At 46.2% G+C, this 22,837-nt stretch overlaps 1 long non-coding RNA gene and 2 pseudogenes across 3 annotated transcripts; 2 read left to right on the top strand and 1 right to left on the bottom strand.

Annotated features, from left to right (window-relative positions):
* Nucleotides 1–2,251: 2,251 nt before the first annotated feature.
* On the top strand, nucleotides 2,252–3,043 carry LOC308610963 (protein FAM170A-like; annotated as a pseudogene). The gene has a single exon. The product of its transcript is annotated as a protein FAM170A-like (transcript).
* A 13,212-nt stretch (nucleotides 3,044–16,255) lies between these two features.
* Nucleotides 16,256–17,047, top strand: LOC308610964 (protein FAM170A-like; annotated as a pseudogene). Its single transcript has one exon. The product of its transcript is annotated as a protein FAM170A-like (transcript).
* A 7-nt stretch (nucleotides 17,048–17,054) lies between these two features.
* LOC308610965 lies at nucleotides 17,055–22,214 on the bottom strand. Its single transcript, XR_014014714.1, has 4 exons — nucleotides 19,735–22,214; nucleotides 19,142–19,267; nucleotides 18,282–18,398; nucleotides 17,055–17,720 (listed from the first exon to the last, which is right to left on the bottom strand). It is a non-coding gene; the product is annotated as an uncharacterized lncRNA (long non-coding RNA).
* Nucleotides 22,215–22,837: the final 623 nt, after the last annotated feature.

Below are 22,837 nucleotides of genomic sequence, written 5' to 3'. Positions count from 1 at the left end.
TTGTCACCCTGCCTGGACCTGGCTGACACTCGGTGCACGTAAGAGTGTATACAGAAGTCTTGTTAGGGGTGTTTTATGAGACAGTAACTCATACACCCATGTACACTCTGATACAGCAAAAATATCACACACCCCACATATAACTTCCTTATTAAACCACACACAGCACATGGAGGTATATACACGCATCCCTCTTGTACTACGTTCTCGTACAACCCACCTGTACCACAATCCTTTCCTCCAACACCAAACACTGGAGATGAGATATGTATATAGACACACACACTATCTATATATGACACACACACACACACACACTATATATATATGTATCTCCTCAACTCTCACACAAACACAGCTAAATGCAGCCATCTCTAAATACCTCTATAAAAACCAGTCACGTGTCATACACACCACACTTACAACACATTCTTGAGTAATGCCATACCCGCTTTGTACAAACCACAGTAAACCACAGTCTCACTAACCCATGTCAGGGTTGCCAGAGAAAATATGGGCTATCCAGTTCAATTTGAATTCCAGATCAACAACAAGTAATGTTTCAGTATCAGGATGTCCCAAATATTGTATGGGCCATACTTACACTCAAAATAAGTCAGACCAAATACTGCATGGGAATACTTACCCTAAAAAATTATTCTGGGTTTATCTGAAACTGAAATTTAACTGGGTGCCCTGTATTTTTGTTCGCTAAGTCTGGCAACCCTTATAAACTTACCACCAGCTGATGTATTATATATTTATTCTAGTTTTGTTTAGTGTGTGTCTTCCCCTACTAGAATGTGCAGCATTACCAGAGACTACAACAATGGAAGAGTGCCGGATACACAGGAGTAGCTGCTCACTGAATCTTGGTGAATGAATGAATGAACACACACCATAAATACAAGCCACACCATGTAATGAGGAAAAGTTACATGTCCCAGAATTCCTGACTTGTGAACAGAAACCATGCACACAAAGGCCACAGACACAGATAGACACATCTGCACTGTGCTCCCCACGCCAACCCCACACTCACCACAGACATAACTGATACACATCACTCACTCTTCCCACACACTCACAGTCACCACCGACGCCTACATTACCAACAAGACAGTGAGAGAATAAGTATTGATTGGAATTAAATCCTGGAGTATCCACTGGGAACCACACTCTCAACTGTATTCACTGCACCTGACACGTGTCACACACTCAGTAAATATTTGTGGACAGAGGACCGATGAACCCACCCTGAGCCTTTCATTCCTCCCTCAGGAATCTCGAAGTCACAAGAGGATCCCCCTCGGCTTGGATCCACTGTGGTGGCCCAAGGCTGCAGCCCAGGGGCAGGGGAGGTCTCCTCTGCCTCTAAATACTTCTTCTGTACTTCTACTCCACGCAAGCTCCTCTACGCTGGTAAGGGCGCGGGGCTCCTCAGGTGAGGGGGTGCTTGGCTGTGAGGCAGGAGGCACACAGATCCCAGGGAGGCTGAGAGGAAACCCAGGGTCATCAGAGGTGATGAGGGCTCTGTGGAAGAGCCTGGGCAGGATGGCTGAGCTGTTACGAGGGCGTGGATGCCAGCTGAGTGTGTGTCTGTGTGTGTGTGTGTGTGTGTGTGTGTGTGTGTGTGTGAATACTGCTACTACCATGGTGGGGAAGTCAAGGAGCAGGGGCCGGAAAGGTCTGGGCTTGAGGTGGAGGGAAGAGGGACCAGATTAAGCATCTTCAGAGGAAAATGTAGGCTTTGTCTTGGCCTTTGCTTCCAGAGAAGGACAGAGTTCTGCATCATAGACCTCCAGGCTCAGAGCAGGACCATCCAGCTCAGGTCCACACAGCTCACACATACATGCGCCCTCCAGGCACAGCCCTTCTCAGTGCACACATAAACCCCAAGCACGTGATCCACAATGCTCCTCTCCTGCACCACAGCCCCATTCCACAAGGAATGCACCACCGATATTCCCAAACTCACACTCCTCGTCGTACACGCATCCAGCCGCATCCCTCACATACCACAGCCCTCACCACCATACTCCACACCCCTGTATACAGACACCGCTCCAGTATCCCCCCCACGCACATGAAAAGCCCACAGATGACACCAGATACACCACTCCGTCCTACGGCCAACAGACACCAAGCTCACGACATAGCTATGTCATGCAAATGTCCCTCTCTCGTCTACCACACCTGCTCCCTCAGCTTCCGGCATGGCCCATGCATGTTATTATGTTTTTAATTTCCTTTTTCAGGAATCCGGAGATTTCATCGAGACACTGCCCAGCCTAGAGCACCCCTAGCCCAGGATCAGGAAGAAGGAGAGACCGCTTCCCCATCATACTGTGTCTCCTCCTCACCCTCTTCACCCTGTAAGAACTATCTGCACCCAGACAAAGAGGAAAGGGGCATGAAAATATACTACATGCAGGTCCAAGTGAACAAGGGTGTCGCTGTCTCCTGGAAGACAAAGAAACCCTTGGAGTTGCCTGAAAAGCAGCTGAGGATAGAAGAAGTGACCCTTCCTGAGGATGTGTGCGCAGTAGCCACTGACCCCTCTTCTGATGTGTCCACCGAACGCCTCCTGTCTGACAGTGAGCCCACTGGGGAGGAGAAAGAGTATGAGGAAAGGGCAGAGCCAGGCAGCCCATCAGGGTCACCTGCCGTCGAGGAGAGACCCAGCGCCAAGACACCGGACTGGATGGTGACCATGGAGACCGGCTTCAGGTGCATGGCTTGCTGCCGGGTCTTCCCCACCTTGGAGATGCTCCAACAGCACGTGAAGTTCGGCGTCCTGGAGGGCTTCAGCTGCCGTGTCTTTCATCTCACCATGGCCAAGCTGATGGGCAATGTGGAATCCAGAGCACCCCCGAGCAAGAGGAGGAGGAGGAGGAGGAGGAAGAGAAGCAAGAAGAAAAGGAGAATGAGGGAGAGCCGCCCACGGGGGAAGGCCCCAGCCCGAAGAGACCCCGCAGGTAGGGTCTTTTCTCTCTTTTGATTTCCACACAGCAACTGAGATTCATGGGACAGAAGTCCTGGAAGACGGTGTGGCCATCCCTTGGAAGAGGTAAGGCTTGAGGCTGGCAGTCTTCTGAGCCTATGTCACGAGGGCCCAGAGGAGTCTAAGGGAAGGGGCCGCACACATGGGCTGGTTGACCTAATGGCTCTGCAGTTGCATCAGCTTGGGACACACCCAGCACTACCAAAGGCACTGAGCTCTGTTGACTTAATCAAGAAGGTGGAGCCTTTTCCTAGGAGTTTTCTCAGGGTCTGCACGACGGACCTCAACTCTTAGAGGACGTACTGCCAGCGGCTCCTTCTCGGCAGAGAGAGCCAGGAGTGGTCTGAAGAGAGGACAGGGGCCCTTGCAGGACCGGAACTTTGAGGTCTGAGAGCCTTGGGCCTGAGCCGAGATCTCACCCTGACCACTGGACCTAGCCTTCTGTGACAAAGGGGAATATGAAAGAGAGTCACGTGGAAATGAGGTCCCCCGAGATATGGAAATGTTCCAGAACCTTCGTTGCGTGGTAGTTGATCTGGAGCCAAGCTCACTGTGGTGTGTGTGGCTCTGAGCATTAAGGCAACGCTGGAGGGTAACCCTGACCAGCAGAGCTTGGAGTGCTTCTTGTCTCTTCCTGTTCTACCTCATTTGTTTTATCCCTTCCAGGGAGAAGAAAGGACCCTCGGGATAGTAGCAGACAGAATGCCGTGGTCTGAAGGAGGATGAAGGGACCGGCACTCAGTCTAACATCATATGACAATAGAAACGTCCTATGCAATAAAGGGCATTTTCCAAACCTTTCCTGGAGGTTTTATTTAATTACATTGTTCTATCTATGCATCTATCTGTCATCTACATCTGTATCTTTCAAGGTTTGTGAACAAGCTTTCACATAAGCACTAGAGACGTCCGCCAGCATTTTCCAGAAGAGGCCTGCAAATTGCTGGGGACTCCTCACAAATAGGGAATGGCCACAACCCCTGCCACACAGACTATGCGCGTGGCCCTCCTGACGTACTCCCACTCTCTCTCTGAATTTCCCGAGGTCTCGGATGAGGGTGCTGGCTGGAGGCAATGATCACGTGTAGGCTGAATCTTCTCCAGATTCTGATTCTCTTCCTGGGCATATCGTCCTCAAGCACAGTCTCCATGTCCCTGGCCACACTGATCTCTCTCCTTCAGTCCTTCCCTCCCTCCCTCTCCTGCCTCCCAGTGCAGAGAATACTTTTTGACATTTGAGACGACATTTATCTTTTGTTCACAGAATTCTCACCTGTTCTACTGTGGCCTCCGTTGTGAACATTCCAAAGCTGAGAATTTTCTTTTTTTCTCCCTCATTTCTGCTGAGTCTTTACCTTCCTAATGCAGTGAACTCACAGTGCCTAGCTGACTGGATGGGGAAAAAAATCCAGGGAGCAAAGAGAAATAATAAAAGAATATATCAGTTAATTTTTCATAGTGTTATCCAACTACATATTTTTAAAATTTTGGAATAATATTAGGAATCTTCTCTTTATAAAAAACTGAATTATTGGGCTTCCCTGGTGGAGCAGTGGTTAAGAATACGCCTGCGAATGCAGGGGACGTGGGTTCGAGCCCTGGTCTGGGAAGATCCCACGTGCCACGGGGTAACTAAGCCCGCGCGCCACAACTACTGAGCCTGCGCTCTAGAGCCCGTGTGCCACATCTACCGAGCCCACGTGCCACAACTACGGAAGCCTGCCTGCCTAGAGCCCATGCTCCGCAACAAGAGAAGCCACTGCAATGAGAAGCCCGTGCACCACAGCCAAGAGTAGCCCCCGCTCACTGCAACTAGAGAACGCCCGCTAGCAGCAACAAAGACCCAATGCAGCCCAAAATAAATTAATTAATTTTAAAATATTGAATTAGTTTCAAGGGTACAATGTATAAAAGCACAATAAAAGCCCCCCTTCATAACCCCCCAACCCCACTCTCAAGATGGAATAGATATGCTGTGATACAACTTAGAGTCGTAGTACTACTACTCCTCCCACCACATCCGAAATCCTCTGAGCCAGGTGCAGCAGCTTCCTTTCACAATGCTAGGACCCGCCACAAGACAGATGATAATCCCTTTGGACATTTCAAGGAGCGGCACCAAGGGAACACTACCTGGGAAATGCCACTGACAGCTCAGAATATCCATGGCATTTCTAGAGCCTCGGCACTGCTCTCGCTCTGGGAATGAAGGTCCAAAAAGCACATCGGAGAATGTTCATAGTTGTAAACAAGCTCCACCTTTGAAACACAATCTACATAGAACCACATATACAAGCCTGCACAATGGATGAAGCCAAGGTCTCCTCCGTGATTTCCCTTCTGACCACCTTATTGTCTCCTCAACCATAAAAGGTGAACTTGAAACTCAGGACCTTGCCTTGTCACCAGAAACATCCAAGCTTGGATCAGTCTTTCTAAGACCAGATACTTGCTCTCTGAACTATTAGAGACTTGTCACATACACAGAAGTAGAACAGGATTATTTCTATCTACCTGGGGACCTGGAGTCTTTCACATTGCTCCTGTTCAAACTCTCAGAACAGCAAAACTTTACCTACAAAGGGTTCAAGCTATGACACTCCCAATTTCCACAAACCTCCTCATCTCTTGTGAGTCACATGCAGCCAATTCCAGGAATTGGAAACATGGTTGTGAGGAGGAAACTGACTTTGGGGCTCCCCTTGGAGATGGTCTTCCAGACTTACCCAAAGGCCATTAAGAGGAAGGTTTACCCCACCTCAGGCAAACCCGAGGCAGTACTTGCAGTCAAGGGCTGGCCATGGCTTCTGAGCTACATCCAAAAAGAGTTTCATACTGTACCTCGATCTGCTGAAGCAATTTCTGACTGTCCGAGAGCCAGCATGTACCGCTCCTGAACTGCCTCCATTGTGGATCATCAGTAGGGCTGGCAGATTTAGTAAATAAAAATACAGGATACCCAGTTAAACTTGAACTTCACATGAATAATAAGTCATTGTTTTTACTATAAGTAGATCCTATGTCCTATTTGGGGCATACTTATCTTCAAAATGTACCCGTTGTTTTTCTGACATTCATATTTAACTAAACAGCCTATATTTTATCTGTCAACCCTACTCAGCAGAAATGATGGAGGCTTATAGAGATCCAGGAGACGCCTCAGCGCCTCCTCAGCTTTCATTTCTACGTCCTGGACAGCGAGCACGAACCTTCCACTCCCAGTCATTGGCTAGAATGGAGGATATTCTCTGTTCTAGAGCTTTTTCTACTTGTCATTGTTATTATCTTCCTTATTTTAAAGAGACGTTTATTTTTTTCCAAACTTAATAGCTCATCCAAAAGTATTTCAAAGTTCATTAGACAAGGGAAAAACAACATGGTTCTGAAAAGTGAAGGAAACCGCCTGGTGTTTAGTAAAGAAGTAGTAGGGAGATTGAAAAAGCCAAACTTAATAAGCAAATCTCTCCAAGGGTATTTTCAGAGCTTGATACCCTCCCACACCCTGAAAATATTATTACATCAAGAATGTAGAACTGCTAACCAAAGGTAAGGCTCCCATATGATTCTATCAAACTCAGGATGCTTCTTTACTAAGCAGTGAGCACACTTGCTGCCCCAGGGACCTTGGCAGTTGCAACATAGGGCTCTTCCCTTTGGGATGGAAACAGCAAGTTTTCCTGTGGTCTACACGCTGGCCCCAAAAATACTACACTCCCAATTCTTGTCAACTTTAAGTATTTTTCCACATAGCTCCATTTTTCTGTTACTATTTGGACTACATCCTAGACTTGACATTACATAAATTGCATTCAAGAAGCTATTTTTAAAAGTTGGTAGGAAACCTTCAATCTATAGCTTGCAGTCCCTGGCTTACTTTCATCCAGGTGCATAAGGGTTTTCAAAAGTAGTCAGGTTAGTTACCCCGTATCACAGCCCCACGCTTGGGTCACAGATATAAAAATGGAACATGATATTTAAGGTTTTAGTTGCCAAATCATCAAGCCTCCCAGACAGAGGCAATAGAGCAAAATGATTACAGAGGCATGGATTTTGATTTGCTCCAGTGTCTTGGGCAAGTCACTTGGCCTCTGTATTTATTTGTACTTATCTGCACTTATCTGTCACTTGGGGGTTATAATTGTACCTGGTCCATGGGTACGTTGTACAAAAGATCTGTAAAGTAGTTACAAGAAACCGACACAGAGTAAGCACTCCACAGACATTGGCTATTACCTATTGGAAATATTTCTCCATGAAACAGATTACTTTATCAGTGGGTGACTCGGTGGGAGAGAGTGAATCACAGAATCACAGCATGTTGAAAGTGACCTAGTTCACACTCTTGTGTGAGAAAAAGAAAAGTGTGCATGTGTAGAAAATGTCTGAAACTTTACCTAACAAATAGTTCATCATGTTAACTTTGAGGATTAGAATAAATCAGGAAAGGAGGGAAGAAAAACTTGAGTGTACTTCCATTTCTCTATCACTTGTGTGTCTACACTGAGACTCTGAATACACTGGAAGTGCAGTTTTGTTTAATGTGGCGGGATAAAGGTTTTCAAGTTCTCCTGATCCATCCGTATTATTATCTCAGAATTGCTGGCATTTCTTGCCATCTTCGGATCTACACCCATTTGAGTCAGTGGGCCATTCTGGACGGAGGAGATAATAGAGCAGAAGTGAAGTGAGAGAAAAGGAGAGACAAGATTTTCTCTTTTCTCTTCAAAGAGGAAAGGTCTTTGGAATGGGAACAACTCACAACCAAACTTTGGGGAAAGGATGTGATGGAAAATGAGACAAACATCCTACCCCTGTGATGAGAAGGATTCCCTGGGCTGGATGGAGGGAAGTCACAGGTGGCTGGACGAGGAAACCAGCTAGGGAGAAACACACACAAGTGCAGAGCAAACACCCTGAGGCCACTCAGCCTGACTCCATGCAAACATGTGTCCAGCAGCCAGCCCTTCACCTGTGGCTCCCCAGCAAGACAGGTACCTCGGGGGTGCCAACTCATTCTGAGTCCATTATGCCTGGCCATTCGTAAACCGCTGTCTAACGTGTAAGGAATAAACTCTAAATGTTTATGAGGAAATTGGCGAAGGAGATTGAAAGGTTACTTAAACGGAAAAAAAAAGAAGTTCAGGAAGGCAGGATGGTAGAGAGACAAGAAAAAGACCTTAAAAGATAGAAAGGATTTGCCAAAGGAGAGAAGGAAAAAGAAATGATTCGAATGGGTTAACCTGCAGCTAGGAAGTTAAGGAAGATTATTGATGTGTGAAGACTATGGAAGAAAGTGAATAAAATTTATCAGAAGTTGCTGAGAATATGGTAAGAAGCATGATTATCACATTATGAATTGGCTGCAATGGCATTCTAGGGGGACACCAGGAAGGGGAAGCAGATGTTCCTGAGATGACAGTGGCAGGTGGAAAGTTGTTTCAGGGGAAGATCAGTCTTGCAGAGGGTGTATCAGAGGAGGGCACGTGTGAGCAAGCAAGGAAACACTAAGTGTATACGGCTCCTTCACTGAGTGCACCCAGCCCCGTGGTCAGCCTTGAGAACAAGCAGGACTTCAGGTACTGGAGCTACATTTCATTCATCAAGACTTGAGAAGACACCCTTAACTCAGGTCTTCTCTTCAAACTCCATCTTTCCTTCTTGACCTTCATTTGGCCTCTTCCCTTACCCGCAAGCTGTGGACTGAGGCCACAGAGCAAGATGGGTCACTAGTGTCCTCCATCCCCGAGCGACTGTGGTTCACATCAGTGGAGCACCAAAGGCAATAACCAAGTCACAGACACAAGAGTGTATGAAGAAGAAGAGATTCTGATAAGGCTTTCTGTGACAGTGTGGGCCAAGTCGGCTCTATATGGCTGGTATCACCTGAATTAGGAGCAGCCTTAGGGGAGAAGTTCTCAGAAGGCAGAGCCTGGCTCTCTAGAGGCTCTGTGTGCTCACAGCCCACTCCAAGACCTCAGTCACAGCTTCGGCCCCCAATATCTCTCCCTCTACCTACGCACAGTTTTTGAAGTCTTCTTTCCTCCACATTTCTCTTGAGAGGTGGAGCAGGAAGATGAGCTTCAGGCCAGCTCAGACTCCCCTGGGATCCCAGCAGGATGCCTATCATTAACCTCCCACCTTCTAGGAAGCTCCTGAGATCTCCACATTTGGGGGAGTTTTCATTTCCACTGTGCTTCAAATGGCTGGCTGGAGATGGCCTGTTGGAAGGTGGCTAAAAGCAAGTAGCAATCCTTCGGGCAGCCTGGCCCTTCTCGACTGTCAGACATCTTCAGGGATATTCTAGGAAACGTTGTTTGTTCTAGAGAAGGGAGGGAAACAATCCAATTGTCCAATAATGCTTGAATGGAAAATAAATGATGCTATACGCATGTGATGAAATAATAGCAAACGGTCAAAAATCAAAGACCTAGATCTATATGGATTCACGTGGATAAATCTTGAAAACATAATATTGATTGAAAGAAAAGAAGATCAAGTACGTTAGATTGTGATAACAGGTATGTAAGTATTGAAATATTTAAATCAATTCAACATATTGCTTCTATATATGTAGATGCAAGAAAATAAACTTGATCCAAAGAACACATTATTTACATTTACTATGCTCATTTATCTAGGAGACCCAAAAGAACCCACAGATAAACTAGCAGGAACTAATAAGACGGTTCAACAAGGCACACACATACAAGATCAATAAATTTTAAAAATCAATCAGGCTCCTCTACACTGGCGATAACAAATTAGAAACTGTAAAAGAAAATAAGAAAAAAATAAGATCTAAAAATAGTCACAAGAGCTATATAAATTATTTAGAGCTAAGCATACGTACAAGGAAATAGAACTAACAAACTGAGTACGACCAGTTAAACTCCGCCCAACCCAAGGTTAGGAAAAGACTGTTGTTACTTTATGAGAACAGACCCTCTTCTTAAGGAGCAGATCAGTAAGTGAGAGTGAATCAAAGAAACACAGCATTTGAAAAGTCAGCTAGTCCAAGCCTCTTGATTGCACATACAGAAGCTGAAGGCCAGATAGGTTGAGTTACTTGGTAAAGGGCCCAATGTCCTGACTCAAGGACTAACATTTTTCACTCATTCGTAAGACTCAATCAAATTCAGTACCTCGGAAAGAGATGGAAAAAAAATGAAGAAATCAATTATATAGTTCCTCATCTTTAAGTACAGAAATAGCCGTGACAAAATTACACGTATTGAGGGAAAATTGAAGTGCAGAGTTTAAAATGTCAATAATCCACAGGGAAGCTGGAGACCATGTAAAATATTCAGATTAAATCTCTCTAGAAAAGACATTAAAAGATCTCCAGAAGAAGTAAAGCTGTCACTGTGTGCTGGTGACATGATACTATACATAGAGAATCCTAAAGATGCTACCAGAAAACTCCTAGAGCTAATCAATGAATTTGGTAAAGTAGCAGGATACAAAACTAATGCACAGAAACCTCTGGCATTCCTGTACACTAATGATGAAAAATCTGAAAATGAAATCAAGAAAACACTCCCATTTACCATTGCAACAAAAAGAATAAACTATCTAGGAATAAACCTACCTAAGGAGACAAAAGACCTGTATGCAGAGAATTATAAGACACTGATGAAAGAAATTAAAGATGATACAAATAGATGGAGAGATATACCATGCTCCTGGATTGGAAGAATCAATATTGTGAAAATGACTCTACTACCCAAAGCAATCTACAGATTCAGTGCAATCCCTATCAAACTACCACTGGCATTTTTCACAGAACTAGAACAAAAACTTTCAAAATTTGTTTGGAGAAACAAAGGACCTCGAATAGCCAAAGCAATCTTGAGAACGAAAAACGGAGCTGGAGGAATCAGGCTCCCTGACTTCAGACTACACTACAAAGCTACAGTAATCAAGACAGTGTGGTACTGGCACAAAAACAGAAAGATAGATCAATGGAACAGGATAGAAAGCCCAGAGATAAACCCACGCACACATGGTCAACTTATCTTTGATAAAGGAGGCAGGAATGTACAGTGGAGAAAGGACAGCCTCTTCAATAAGTGGTGCTGGGAAAACTGGACAGGGACATGTAAAAGTATGAGATTAGATCATTCCCTAACACCATACACAAAAATAAGCTCAAAATGGATTAAAGACCTACATGTAAGGCCAGAAACTATCAAACTCTTAGAGGAAAACATAGGCAGAACACTCTATGACATAAATCACAGCAAGATCCTTTTGGACCCACCTCCTAGAGAAATGGAAATAAAAACAAAGATAAACAAATGGGACCCAATGAAACTTCAAAGCTTTTGCACAGCAAAGGAAACCATAAACAAGACCAAAAGACAACCCTCAGAATGGGAGAAAATATTTGCAAATGAAGCAACTGACAAAGGATTAATCTCCAAAATTTATAAACAGCTCATGCAGCTCAATAGCAAAAAAACAAACAACCCAATCCAAAAATGGGCAGAAGACTTAAATAGGCATTTCTCCAAAGAAGATATACAGACTGCCAACAAACACATGAAAGAATGCTCAACATCATTAATCATTAGAGAAATGCAAATCAAAACTACAATGAGATATCATCTCACACCAATCAGAATGGCCATCATCAAGAAATCTAGAAACAATAAACACTGGAGAGGGTGTGGAGAAAAGGGAACACTCTTGCACTGCTGGTGGGAATGTGAATTGGTACAGCCACTATGGAGAACAGTATGGAGGTTCCTTAAAAAACTAAAAATAGAACTACCATATGATCCAGCAATCCCACTACTAGGCATATACCCTGAGAAAACCATAATTCAAAAAGAGACATGTACCAAAATCTTCATTGCAGCTCTATTCACAATAGCCCGGAGCTGGAAACAACCTAAGTGTCCATCATCGGATGAATGGATAAAGAAGATGTGGCACATATATACAATGGAATATTACTCAGCCATAAAAAGAAACGAAACTGAGCTATTTGTAATGAGGTGGAGAGACCTAGAGTCTGTCATACAGAGTCAAGTAAGTCAGAAAGAGAAAGACAAATACCGTATGCTAACACATATATATGGAATTTAAAAAAAAAATGTCATGAAGAACCTAGGGGTAAAACGGGAATAAAGACACAGACCTACTTGAGAATGGACTTGAGGATATGGGGAGGGGGAAGGGTAAGCTGTGACAAAACGAAAGAGAGGCATGGACATATATACACTACCAAACGTAAGGTAGATAGATAGTGGGAAGCAGCCGCAGAGCACAGGGAGATCAGCTCGGTGCTTTGTGACCGCCTGGAGGGGTGGGATGGGGAGGGTGGGAGGGTGGGAGATGCATGCGGGAAGGGATGTGGGAACGGATGTATATGTATGACTGATTCACTTTGTTATAAAGCAGAAACTAAAAAAAAAAAAAGATCTCCAATCAAAATGTTAATTTGATAATAGACATGGTATGATACAATTTATAATAGATATGGTATGAACCTTTCCCTTTCACGGGAAAGGTTCGGCTGGGAAAAAGGAATTGTTCTTGAAAATGGGGCCTGTGCTATTGCAGACACTGTGCTCAACCTAGGTCCACCGAATGCTCTGATGTCATCACTGAGGTCACAGAATTCCGCTGTGCGCCTGGCAACCTTGCAAACATAACAGCCCTGGTGAGCACTAGGCAGTACTGCTGGTTCACTAAGTGGTACAAGTTTTTCAGCCATTTAGGAGACTTGACTATTTTTATTTGTACTGAATCATTTCAACGGATTGCCCAAGAGCCAACAAGGGCCAACCTGTAGGGAAGAGGAGGAGTTGGACATCTCTTGAGGCATCTTCTAAGGGAGACTTCTAGTTGGTACGATGGAACGGCGACAAAAGAGGAAACATCTGGAAAATGAAGAGTCCCAGGAAACTGCCGAGAACGGAGGAGGTATGTGGGGGGCAACTTGTCTGGGGCACATGGGTTTCTGCCAAACTGAACCTTCTCTAGGAAGCGGGGGACTGAGAACGTGTCACCTGTGAAGCAGGGAGCGAGAGACCTTGTCTCACTGATGCTGCCGTATCCATCCGGAGGGTCCCTGTGGTGTGAGATGGCACAGAACGGCCAGATGCCCCCTGGGAGATGGGAGGTCAGCTCCGCTGGTCTGAGGACTCTCTCCTGGGGCAGCCGGGCCTGGAGCTTTGTCGGACTCATAGCAGGCTGCATCCTGCTTGCACAGACCTAGAGGTGCAGCTTTTCTCAGTCCCCGATTTCTCTCTTATTCTCTTGGATCTTTCCCTGGGGTCATGAGGTGGGGGATGTGAAGGATGCAAGGATGCCGAGAGAGACCCATGAGTTGCTTGGCCTCTTTTACCAAAGTGGAAAGAGAAGCCCCATGAGTTGAAGGCCCTGTTGAAAAATATCTTGACAAGTGGAATGCACTTCGAAAGAACACTGTTTGTCGAGGGATGGTGTCATATTGAAAGCAAGGAGGTTTTATTCCTTCAACAGGAAGAATTTCCCAAAGGAGATCAAGGGAAGGGAAGGGTTTTCCAGAGACTGAGACCGCGTGGGCGGGGGTGAGAAATGGCCTCAGGGTCCTGCGGGGAGCTCTGAGAGCCACGGGCCACGGGGTGCCTGCGTGCATTAAATGTAGGCGAGTAGCTTGCCCTGGGAGAGGGGTGGTCACCCCAGAGCTCCAGCTAGAGGCCTCTGCCCCAGATTAGAGCCCAGTAGCTCCTACCAGGCCCAGGGCCCTGGAGACTGTAGGATGGGCCCTGGGAATGGAGCTCTAGACAGCAGGCAGATTTTCAGGCAGTGGCTGGGACAGGCTGGGGAAGGCAATGACTGCCCCTGACCATTCAGAATATTTTTCTCTATGTTCCTCTGTGTGTGTGGGTGTGTGAGTGTGTGTGTGTGTGTGAGTGTGTGTGTGTCTGTGTGTTTGTGGTATTGCAGAGAAGAGCGGGATGAATGGGGGTAGAGTGCTTACCAGATAGAAAGTCTGCGTGGTAAAGTTCTTGTCACCCTGCCTGGACCTGGCTGACACTCGGTGCACGTAAGAGTGTATACAGAAGTCTTGTTAGGGGTGTTTTATGAGACAGTAACTCATACACCCATGTACACTCTGATACAGCAAAAATATCACACACCCCACATATAACTTCCTTATTAAACCACACACAGCACATGGAGGTATATACACGCATCCCTCTTGTACTACGTTCTCGTACAACCCACCTGTACCACAATCCTTTCCTCCAACACCAAACACTGGAGATGAGATATGTATATAGACACACACACTATCTATATATGACACACACACACACACACACTATATATATATGTATCTCCTCAACTCTCACACAAACACAGCTAAATGCAGCCATCTCTAAATACCTCTATAAAAACCAGTCACGTGTCATACACACCACACTTACAACACATTCTTGAGTAATGCCATACCCGCTTTGTACAAACCACAGTAAACCACAGTCTCACTAACCCATGTCAGGGTTGCCAGAGAAAATATGGGCTATCCAGTTCAATTTGAATTCCAGATCAACAACAAGTAATGTTTCAGTATCAGGATGTCCCAAATATTGTATGGGCCATACTTACACTCAAAATAAGTCAGACCAAATACTGCATGGGAATACTTACCCTAAAAAATTATTCTGGGTTTATCTGAAACTGAAATTTAACTGGGTGCCCTGTATTTTTGTTCGCTAAGTCTGGCAACCCTTATAAACTTACCACCAGCTGATGTATTATATATTTATTCTAGTTTTGTTTAGTGTGTGTCTTCCCCTACTAGAATGTGCAGCATTACCAGAGACTACAACAATGGAAGAGTGCCGGATACACAGGAGTAGCTGCTCACTGAATCTTGGTGAATGAATGAATGAACACACACCATAAATACAAGCCACACCATGTAATGAGGAAAAGTTACATGTCCCAGAATTCCTGACTTGTGAACAGAAACCATGCACACAAAGGCCACAGACACAGATAGACACATCTGCACTGTGCTCCCCACGCCAACCCCACACTCACCACAGACATAACTGATACACATCACTCACTCTTCCCACACACTCACAGTCACCACCGACGCCTACATTACCAACAAGACAGTGAGAGAATAAGTATTGATTGGAATTAAATCCTGGAGTATCCACTGGGAACCACACTCTCAACTGTATTCACTGCACCTGACACGTGTCACACACTCAGTAAATATTTGTGGACAGAGGACTGATGAACCCACCCTGAGCCTTTCATTCCTCCCTCAGGAATCTCGAAGTCACAAGAGGATCCCCCTCGGCTTGGATCCACTGTGGTGGCCCAAGGCTGCAGCCCAGGGGCAGGGGAGGTCTCCTCTGCCTCTAAATACTTCTTCTGTACTTCTACTCCACGCAAGCTCCTCTACGCTGGTAAGGGCGCGGGGCTCCTCAGGTGAGGGGGTGCTTGGCTGTGAGGCAGGAGGCACACAGATCCCAGGGAGGCTGAGAGGAAACCCAGGGTCATCAGAGGTGATGAGGGCTCTGTGGAAGAGCCTGGGCAGGATGGCTGAGCTGTTACGAGGGCGTGGATGCCAGCTGAGTGTGTGTGTGTGTGTGTCTGTGTGTGTGTGTGTGTGTGTGTGTGTGAATACTGCTACTACCATGGTGGGGAAGTCAAGGAGCAGGGGCCGGAAAGGTCTGGGCTTGAGGTGGAGGGAAGAGGGACCAGATTAAGCATCTTCAGAGGAAAATGTAGGCTTTGTCTTGGCCTTTGCTTCCAGAGAAGGACAGAGTTCTGCATCATAGACCTCCAGGCTCAGAGCAGGACCATCCAGCTCAGGTCCACACAGCTCACACATACATGCGCCCTCCAGGCACAGCCCTTCTCAGTGCACACATAAACCCCAAGCACGTGATCCACAATGCTCCTCTCCTGCACCACAGCCCCATTCCACAAGGAATGCACCACCGATATTCCCAAACTCACACTCCTCGTCGTACACGCATCCAGCCGCATCCCTCACATACCACAGCCCTCACCACCATACTCCACACCCCTGTATACAGACACCGCTCCAGTATCCCCCCCACGCACATGAAAAGCCCACAGATGACACCAGATACACCACTCCGTCCTACGGCCAACAGACACCAAGCTCACGACATAGCTATGTCATGCAAATGTCCCTCTCTCGTCTACCACACCTGCTCCCTCAGCTTCCGGCATGGCCCATGCATGTTATTATGTTTTTAATTTCCTTTTTCAGGAATCCGGAGATTTCATCGAGACACTGCCCAGCCTAGAGCACCCCTAGCCCAGGATCAGGAAGAAGGAGAGACCGCTTCCCCATCATACTGTGTCTCCTCCTCACCCTCTTCACCCTGTAAGAACTATCTGCACCCAGACAAAGAGGAAAGGGGCATGAAAATATACTACATGCAGGTCCAAGTGAACAAGGGTGTCGCTGTCTCCTGGAAGACAAAGAAACCCTTGGAGTTGCCTGAAAAGCAGCTGAGGATAGAAGAAGTGACCCTTCCTGAGGATGTGTGCGCAGTAGCCACTGACCCCTCTTCTGATGTGTCCACCGAACGCCTCCTGTCTGACAGTGAGCCCACTGGGGAGGAGAAAGAGTATGAGGAAAGGGCAGAGCCAGGCAGCCCATCAGGGTCACCTGCCGTCGAGGAGAGACCCAGCGCCAAGACACCGGACTGGATGGTGACCATGGAGACCGGCTTCAGGTGCATGGCTTGCTGCCGGGTCTTCCCCACCTTGGAGATGCTCCAACAGCACGTGAAGTTCGGCGTCCTGGAGGGCTTCAGCTGCCGTGTCTTTCATCTCACCATGGCCAAGCTGATGGGCAATGTGGAATCCAGAGCACCCCCGAGCAAGAGGAGGAGGAGGAGGAGGAGGAAGAGAAGCAAGAAGAAAAGGAGAATGAGGGAGAGCCGCCCACGGGGGAAGGCCCCAGCCCGAAGAGACCCCGCAGGTAGGGTCTTTTCTCTCTTTTGATTTCCACACAGCAACTGAGATTCATGGGACAGAAGTCCTGGAAGACGGTGTGGCCATCCCTTGGAAGAGGTAAGGCTTGAGGCTGGCAGTCTTCTGAGCCTATGTCACGAGGGCCCAGAGGAGTCTAAGGGAAGGGGCCGCACACATGGGCTGGTTGACCTAATGGCTCTGCAGTTGCATCAGCTTGGGACACACCCAGCACTACCAAAGGCACTGAGCTCTGTTGACTTAATCAAGAAGGTGGAGCCTTTTCCTAGGAGTTTTCTCAGGGTCTGCACGACGGACCTCAACTCTTAGAGGACGTACTGCCAGCGGCTCCTTCTCGGCAGAGAGAGCCAGGAGTGGTCTGAAGAGAGGACAGGGGCCCTTGCAGGACCGGAACTTTGAGGTCTGAGAGCCTTGGGCCTGAGCCGAGATCTCACCCTGACCACTGGACCTAGCCTTCTGTGACAAAGGGGAATATGAAAGAGAGTCACGTGGAAATGAGGTCCCCCGAGATATGGAAATGTTCCAGAACCTTCGTTGCGTGGTAGTTGATCTGGAGCCAAGCTCACTGTGGTGTGTGTGGCTCTGAGCATTAAGGCAACGCTGGAGGGTAACCCTGACCAGCAGAGCTTGGAGTGCTTCTTGTCTCTTCCTGTTCTACCTCATTTGTTTTATCCCTTCCAGGGAGAAGAAAGGACCCTCGGGATAGTAGCAGACAGAATGCCGTGGTCTGAAGGAGGATGAAGGGACCGGCACTCAGTCTAACATCATATGACAATAGAAACGTCCTATGCAATAAAGGGCATTTTCCAAACCTTTCCTGGAGGTTTTATTTAATTACATTGTTCTATCTATGCATCTATCTGTCATCTACATCTGTATCTTTCAAGGTTTGTGAACAAGCTTTCACATAAGCACTAGAGACGTCCGCCAGCATTTTCCAGAAGAGGCCTGCAAATTGCTGGGGACTCCTCACAAATAGGGAATGGCCACAACCCCTGCCACACAGACTATGCGCGTGGCCCTCCTGACGTACTCCCACTCTCTCTCTGAATTTCCCGAGGTCTCGGATGAGGGTGCTGGCTGGAGGCAATGATCACGTGTAGGCTGAATCTTCTCCAGATTCTGATTCTCTTCCTGGGCATATCGTCCTCAAGCACAGTCTCCATGTCCCTGGCCACACTGATCTCTCTCCTTCAGTCCTTCCCTCCCTCCCTCTCCTGCCTCCCAGTGCAGAGAATACTTTTTGACATTTGAGACGACATTTATCTTTTGTTCACAGAATTCTCACCTGTTCTACTGTGGCCTCCGTTGTGAACATTCCAAAGCTGAGAATTTTCTTTATTTCTCCCTCATTTCTGCTGAGTCTTTACCTTCCTAATGCAGTGAACTCACAGTGCCTAGCTGACTGGATGGGGAAAAAAATCCAGGGAGCAAAGAGAAATAATAAAAGAATATATCAGTTAATTTTTCATAGTGTTATCCAACTACATATTTTTAAAATTTTGGAATAATATTAGGAATCTTCTCTTTATAAAAAACTGAATTATTGGGCTTCCCTGGTGGAGCAGTGGTTAAGAATACGCCTGCGAATGCAGGGGACGTGGGTTCGAGCCCTGGTCTGGGAAGATCCCACGTGCCACGGGGTAACTAAGCCCGCGCGCCACAACTACTGAGCCTGCGCTCTAGAGCCCGTGTGCCACATCTACCGAGCCCACGTGCCACAACTACGGAAGCCTGCCTGCCTAGAGCCCATGCTCCGCAACAAGAGAAGCCACTGCAATGAGAAGCCCGTGCACCACAGCCAAGAGTAGCCCCCGCTCACTGCAACTAGAGAACGCCCGCTAGCAGCAACAAAGACCCAATGCAGCCCAAAATAAATTAATTAATTTTAAAATATTGAATTAGTTTCAAGGGTACAATGTATAAAAGCACAATAAAAGCCCCCCTTCATAACCCCCCAACCCCACTCTCAAGATGGAATAGATATGCTGTGATACAACTTAGAGTCGTAGTACTACTACTCCTCCCACCACATCCGAAATCCTCTGAGCCAGGTGCAGCAGCTTCCTTTCACAATGCTAGGACCCGCCACAAGACAGATGATAATCCCTTTGGACATTTCAAGGAGCGGCACCAAGGGAACACTACCTGGGAAATGCCACTGACAGCTCAGAATATCCATGGCATTTCTAGAGCCTCGGCACTGCTCTCGCTCTGGGAATGAAGGTCCAAAAAGCACATCGGAGAATGTTCATAGTTGTAAACAAGCTCCACCTTTGAAACACAATCTACATAGAACCACATATACAAGCCTGCACAATGGATGAAGCCAAGGTCTCCTCCGTGATTTCCCTTCTGACCACCTTATTGTCTCCTCAACCATAAAAGGTGAACTTGAAACTCAGGACCTTGCCTTGTCACCAGAAACATCCAAGCTTGGATCAGTCTTTCTAAGACCAGATACTTGCTCTCTGAACTATTAGAGACTTGTCACATACACAGAAGTAGAACAGGATTATTTCTATCTACCTGGGGACCTGGAGTCTTTCACATTGCTCCTGTTCAAACTCTCAGAACAGCAAAACTTTACCTACAAAGGGTTCAAGCTATGACACTCCCAATTTCCACAAACCTCCTCATCTCTTGTGAGTCACATGCAGCCAATTCCAGGAATTGGAAACATGGTTGTGAGGAGGAAACTGACTTTGGGGCTCCCCTTGGAGATGGTCTTCCAGACTTACCCAAAGGCCATTAAGAGGAAGGTTTACCCCACCTCAGGCAAACCCGAGGCAGTACTTGCAGTCAAGGGCTGGCCATGGCTTCTGAGCTACATCCAAAAAGAGTTTCATACTGTACCTCGATCTGCTGAAGCAATTTCTGACTGTCCGAGAGCCAGCATGTACCGCTCCTGAACTGCCTCCATTGTGGATCATCAGTAGGGCTGGCAGATTTAGTAAATAAAAATACAGGATACCCAGTTAAACTTGAACTTCACATGAATAATAAGTCATTGTTTTTACTATAAGTAGATCCTATGTCCTATTTGGGGCATACTTATCTTCAAAATGTACCCGTTGTTTTTCTGACATTCATATTTAACTAAACAGCCTATATTTTATCTGTCAACCCTACTCAGCAGAAATGATGGAGGCTTATAGAGATCCAGGAGACGCCTCAGCGCCTCCTCAGCTTTCATTTCTACGTCCTGGACAGCGAGCACGAACCTTCCACTCCCAGTCATTGGCTAGAATGGAGGATATTCTCTGTTCTAGAGCTTTTTCTACTTGTCATTGTTATTATCTTCCTTATTTTAAAGAGACGTTTATTTTTTTCCAAACTTAATAGCTCATCCAAAAGTATTTCAAAGTTCATTAGACAAGGGAAAAACAACATGGTTCTGAAAAGTGAAGGAAACCGCCTGGTGTTTAGTAAAGAAGTAGTAGGGAGATTGAAAAAGCCAAACTTAATAAGCAAATCTCTCCAAGGGTATTTTCAGAGCTTGATACCCTCCCACACCCTGAAAATATTATTACATCAAGAATGTAGAACTGCTAACCAAAGGTAAGGCTCCCATATGATTCTATCAAACTCAGGATGCTTCTTTACTAAGCAGTGAGCACACTTGCTGCCCCAGGGACCTTGGCAGTTGCAACATAGGGCTCTTCCCTTTGGGATGGAAACAGCAAGTTTTCCTGTGGTCTACACGCTGGCCCCAAAAATACTACACTCCCAATTCTTGTCAACTTTAAGTATTTTTCCACATAGCTCCATTTTTCTGTTACTATTTGGACTACATCCTAGACTTGACATTACATAAATTGCATTCAAGAAGCTATTTTTAAAAGTTGGTAGGAAACCTTCAATCTATAGCTTGCAGTCCCTGGCTTACTTTCATCCAGGTGCATAAGGGTTTTCAAAAGTAGTCAGGTTAGTTACCCCGTATCACAGCCCCACGCTTGGGTCACAGATATAAAAATGGAACATGATATTTAAGGTTTTAGTTGCCAAATCATCAAGCCTCCCAGACAGAGGCAATAGAGCAAAATGATTACAGAGGCATGGATTTTGATTTGCTCCAGTGTCTTGGGCAAGTCACTTGGCCTCTGTATTTATTTGTACTTATCTGCACTTATCTGTCACTTGGGGGTTATAATTGTACCTGGTCCATGGGTACGTTGTACAAAAGATCTGTAAAGTAGTTACAAGAAACCGACACAGAGTAAGCACTCCACAGACATTGGCTATTACCTATTGGAAATATTTCTCCATGAAACAGATTACTTTATCAGTGGGTGACTCGGTGGGAGAGAGTGAATCACAGAATCACAGCATGTTGAAAGTGACCTAGTTCACACTCTTGTGTGAGAAAAAGAAAAGTGTGCATGTGTAGAAAATGTCTGAAACTTTACCTAACAAATAGTTCATCATGTTAACTTTGAGGATTAGAATAAATCAGGAAAGGAGGGAAGAAAAACTTGAGTGTACTTCCATTTCTCTATCACTTGTGTGTCTACACTGAGACTCTGAATACACTGGAAGTGCAGTTTTGTTTAATGTGGCGGGATAAAGGTTTTCAAGTTCTCCTGATCCATCCGTATTATTATCTCAGAATTGCTGGCATTTCTTGCCATCTTCGGATCTACACCCATTTGAGTCAGTGGGCCATTCTGGACGGAGGAGATAATAGAGCAGAAGTGAAGTGAGAGAAAAGGAGAGACAAGATTTTCTCTTTTCTCTTCAAAGAGGAAAGGTCTTTGGAATGGGAACAACTCACAACCAAACTTTGGGGAAAGGATGTGATGGAAAATGAGACAAACATCCTACCCCTGTGATGAGAAGGATTCCCTGGGCTGGATGGAGGGAAGTCACAGGTGGCTGGACGAGGAAACCAGCTAGGGAGAAACACACACAAGTGCAGAGCAAACACCCTGAGGCCACTCAGCCTGACTCCATGCAAACATGTGTCCAGCAGCCAGCCCTTCACCTGTGGCTCCCCAGCAAGACAGGTACCTCGGGGGTGCCAACTCATTCTGAGTCCATTATGCCTGGCCATTCGTAAACCGCTGTCTAACGTGTAAGGAATAAACTCTAAATGTTTATGAGGAAATTGGCGAAGGAGATTGAAAGGTTACTTAAACGGAAAAAAAAAGAAGTTCAGGAAGGCAGGATGGTAGAGAGACAAGAAAAAGACCTTAAAAGATAGAAAGGATTTGCCAAAGGAGAGAAGGAAAAAGAAATGATTCGAATGGGTTAACCTGCAGCTAGGAAGTTAAGGAAGATTATTGATGTGTGAAGACTATGGAAGAAAGTGAATAAAATTTATCAGAAGTTGCTGAGAATATGGTAAGAAGCATGATTATCACATTATGAATTGGCTGCAATGGCATTCTAGGGGGACACCAGGAAGGGGAAGCAGATGTTCCTGAGATGACAGTGGCAGGTGGAAAGTTGTTTCAGGGGAAGATCAGTCTTGCAGAGGGTGTATCAGAGGAGGGCACGTGTGAGCAAGCAAGGAAACACTAAGTGTATACGGCTCCTTCACTGAGTGCACCCAGCCCCGTGGTCAGCCTTGAGAACAAGCAGGACTTCAGGTACTGGAGCTACATTTCATTCATCAAGACTTGAGAAGACACCCTTAACTCAGGTCTTCTCTTCAAACTCCATCTTTCCTTCTTGACCTTCATTTGGCCTCTTCCCTTACCCGCAAGCTGTGGACTGAGGCCACAGAGCAAGATGGGTCACTAGTGTCCTCATCCCCCGAGCGACTGTGGTTCACATCAGTGGAGCACCAAAGGCAATAACCAAGGTCACTAGACACAAGAGGGTATGAAGAAGAAGAGATTC

This window comes from Mesoplodon bidens, assembly GCF_964165515.1.
Source record: "Mesoplodon bidens genome assembly, contig: HAP1_SCAFFOLD_1547, whole genome shotgun sequence".
Classification (NCBI taxonomy): domain Eukaryota; kingdom Metazoa; phylum Chordata; class Mammalia; order Artiodactyla; family Ziphiidae; genus Mesoplodon; species Mesoplodon bidens.
Note: the sequence above shows the minus strand (reverse complement) of the source record. Positions and strands in the feature narration are given on the sequence as shown.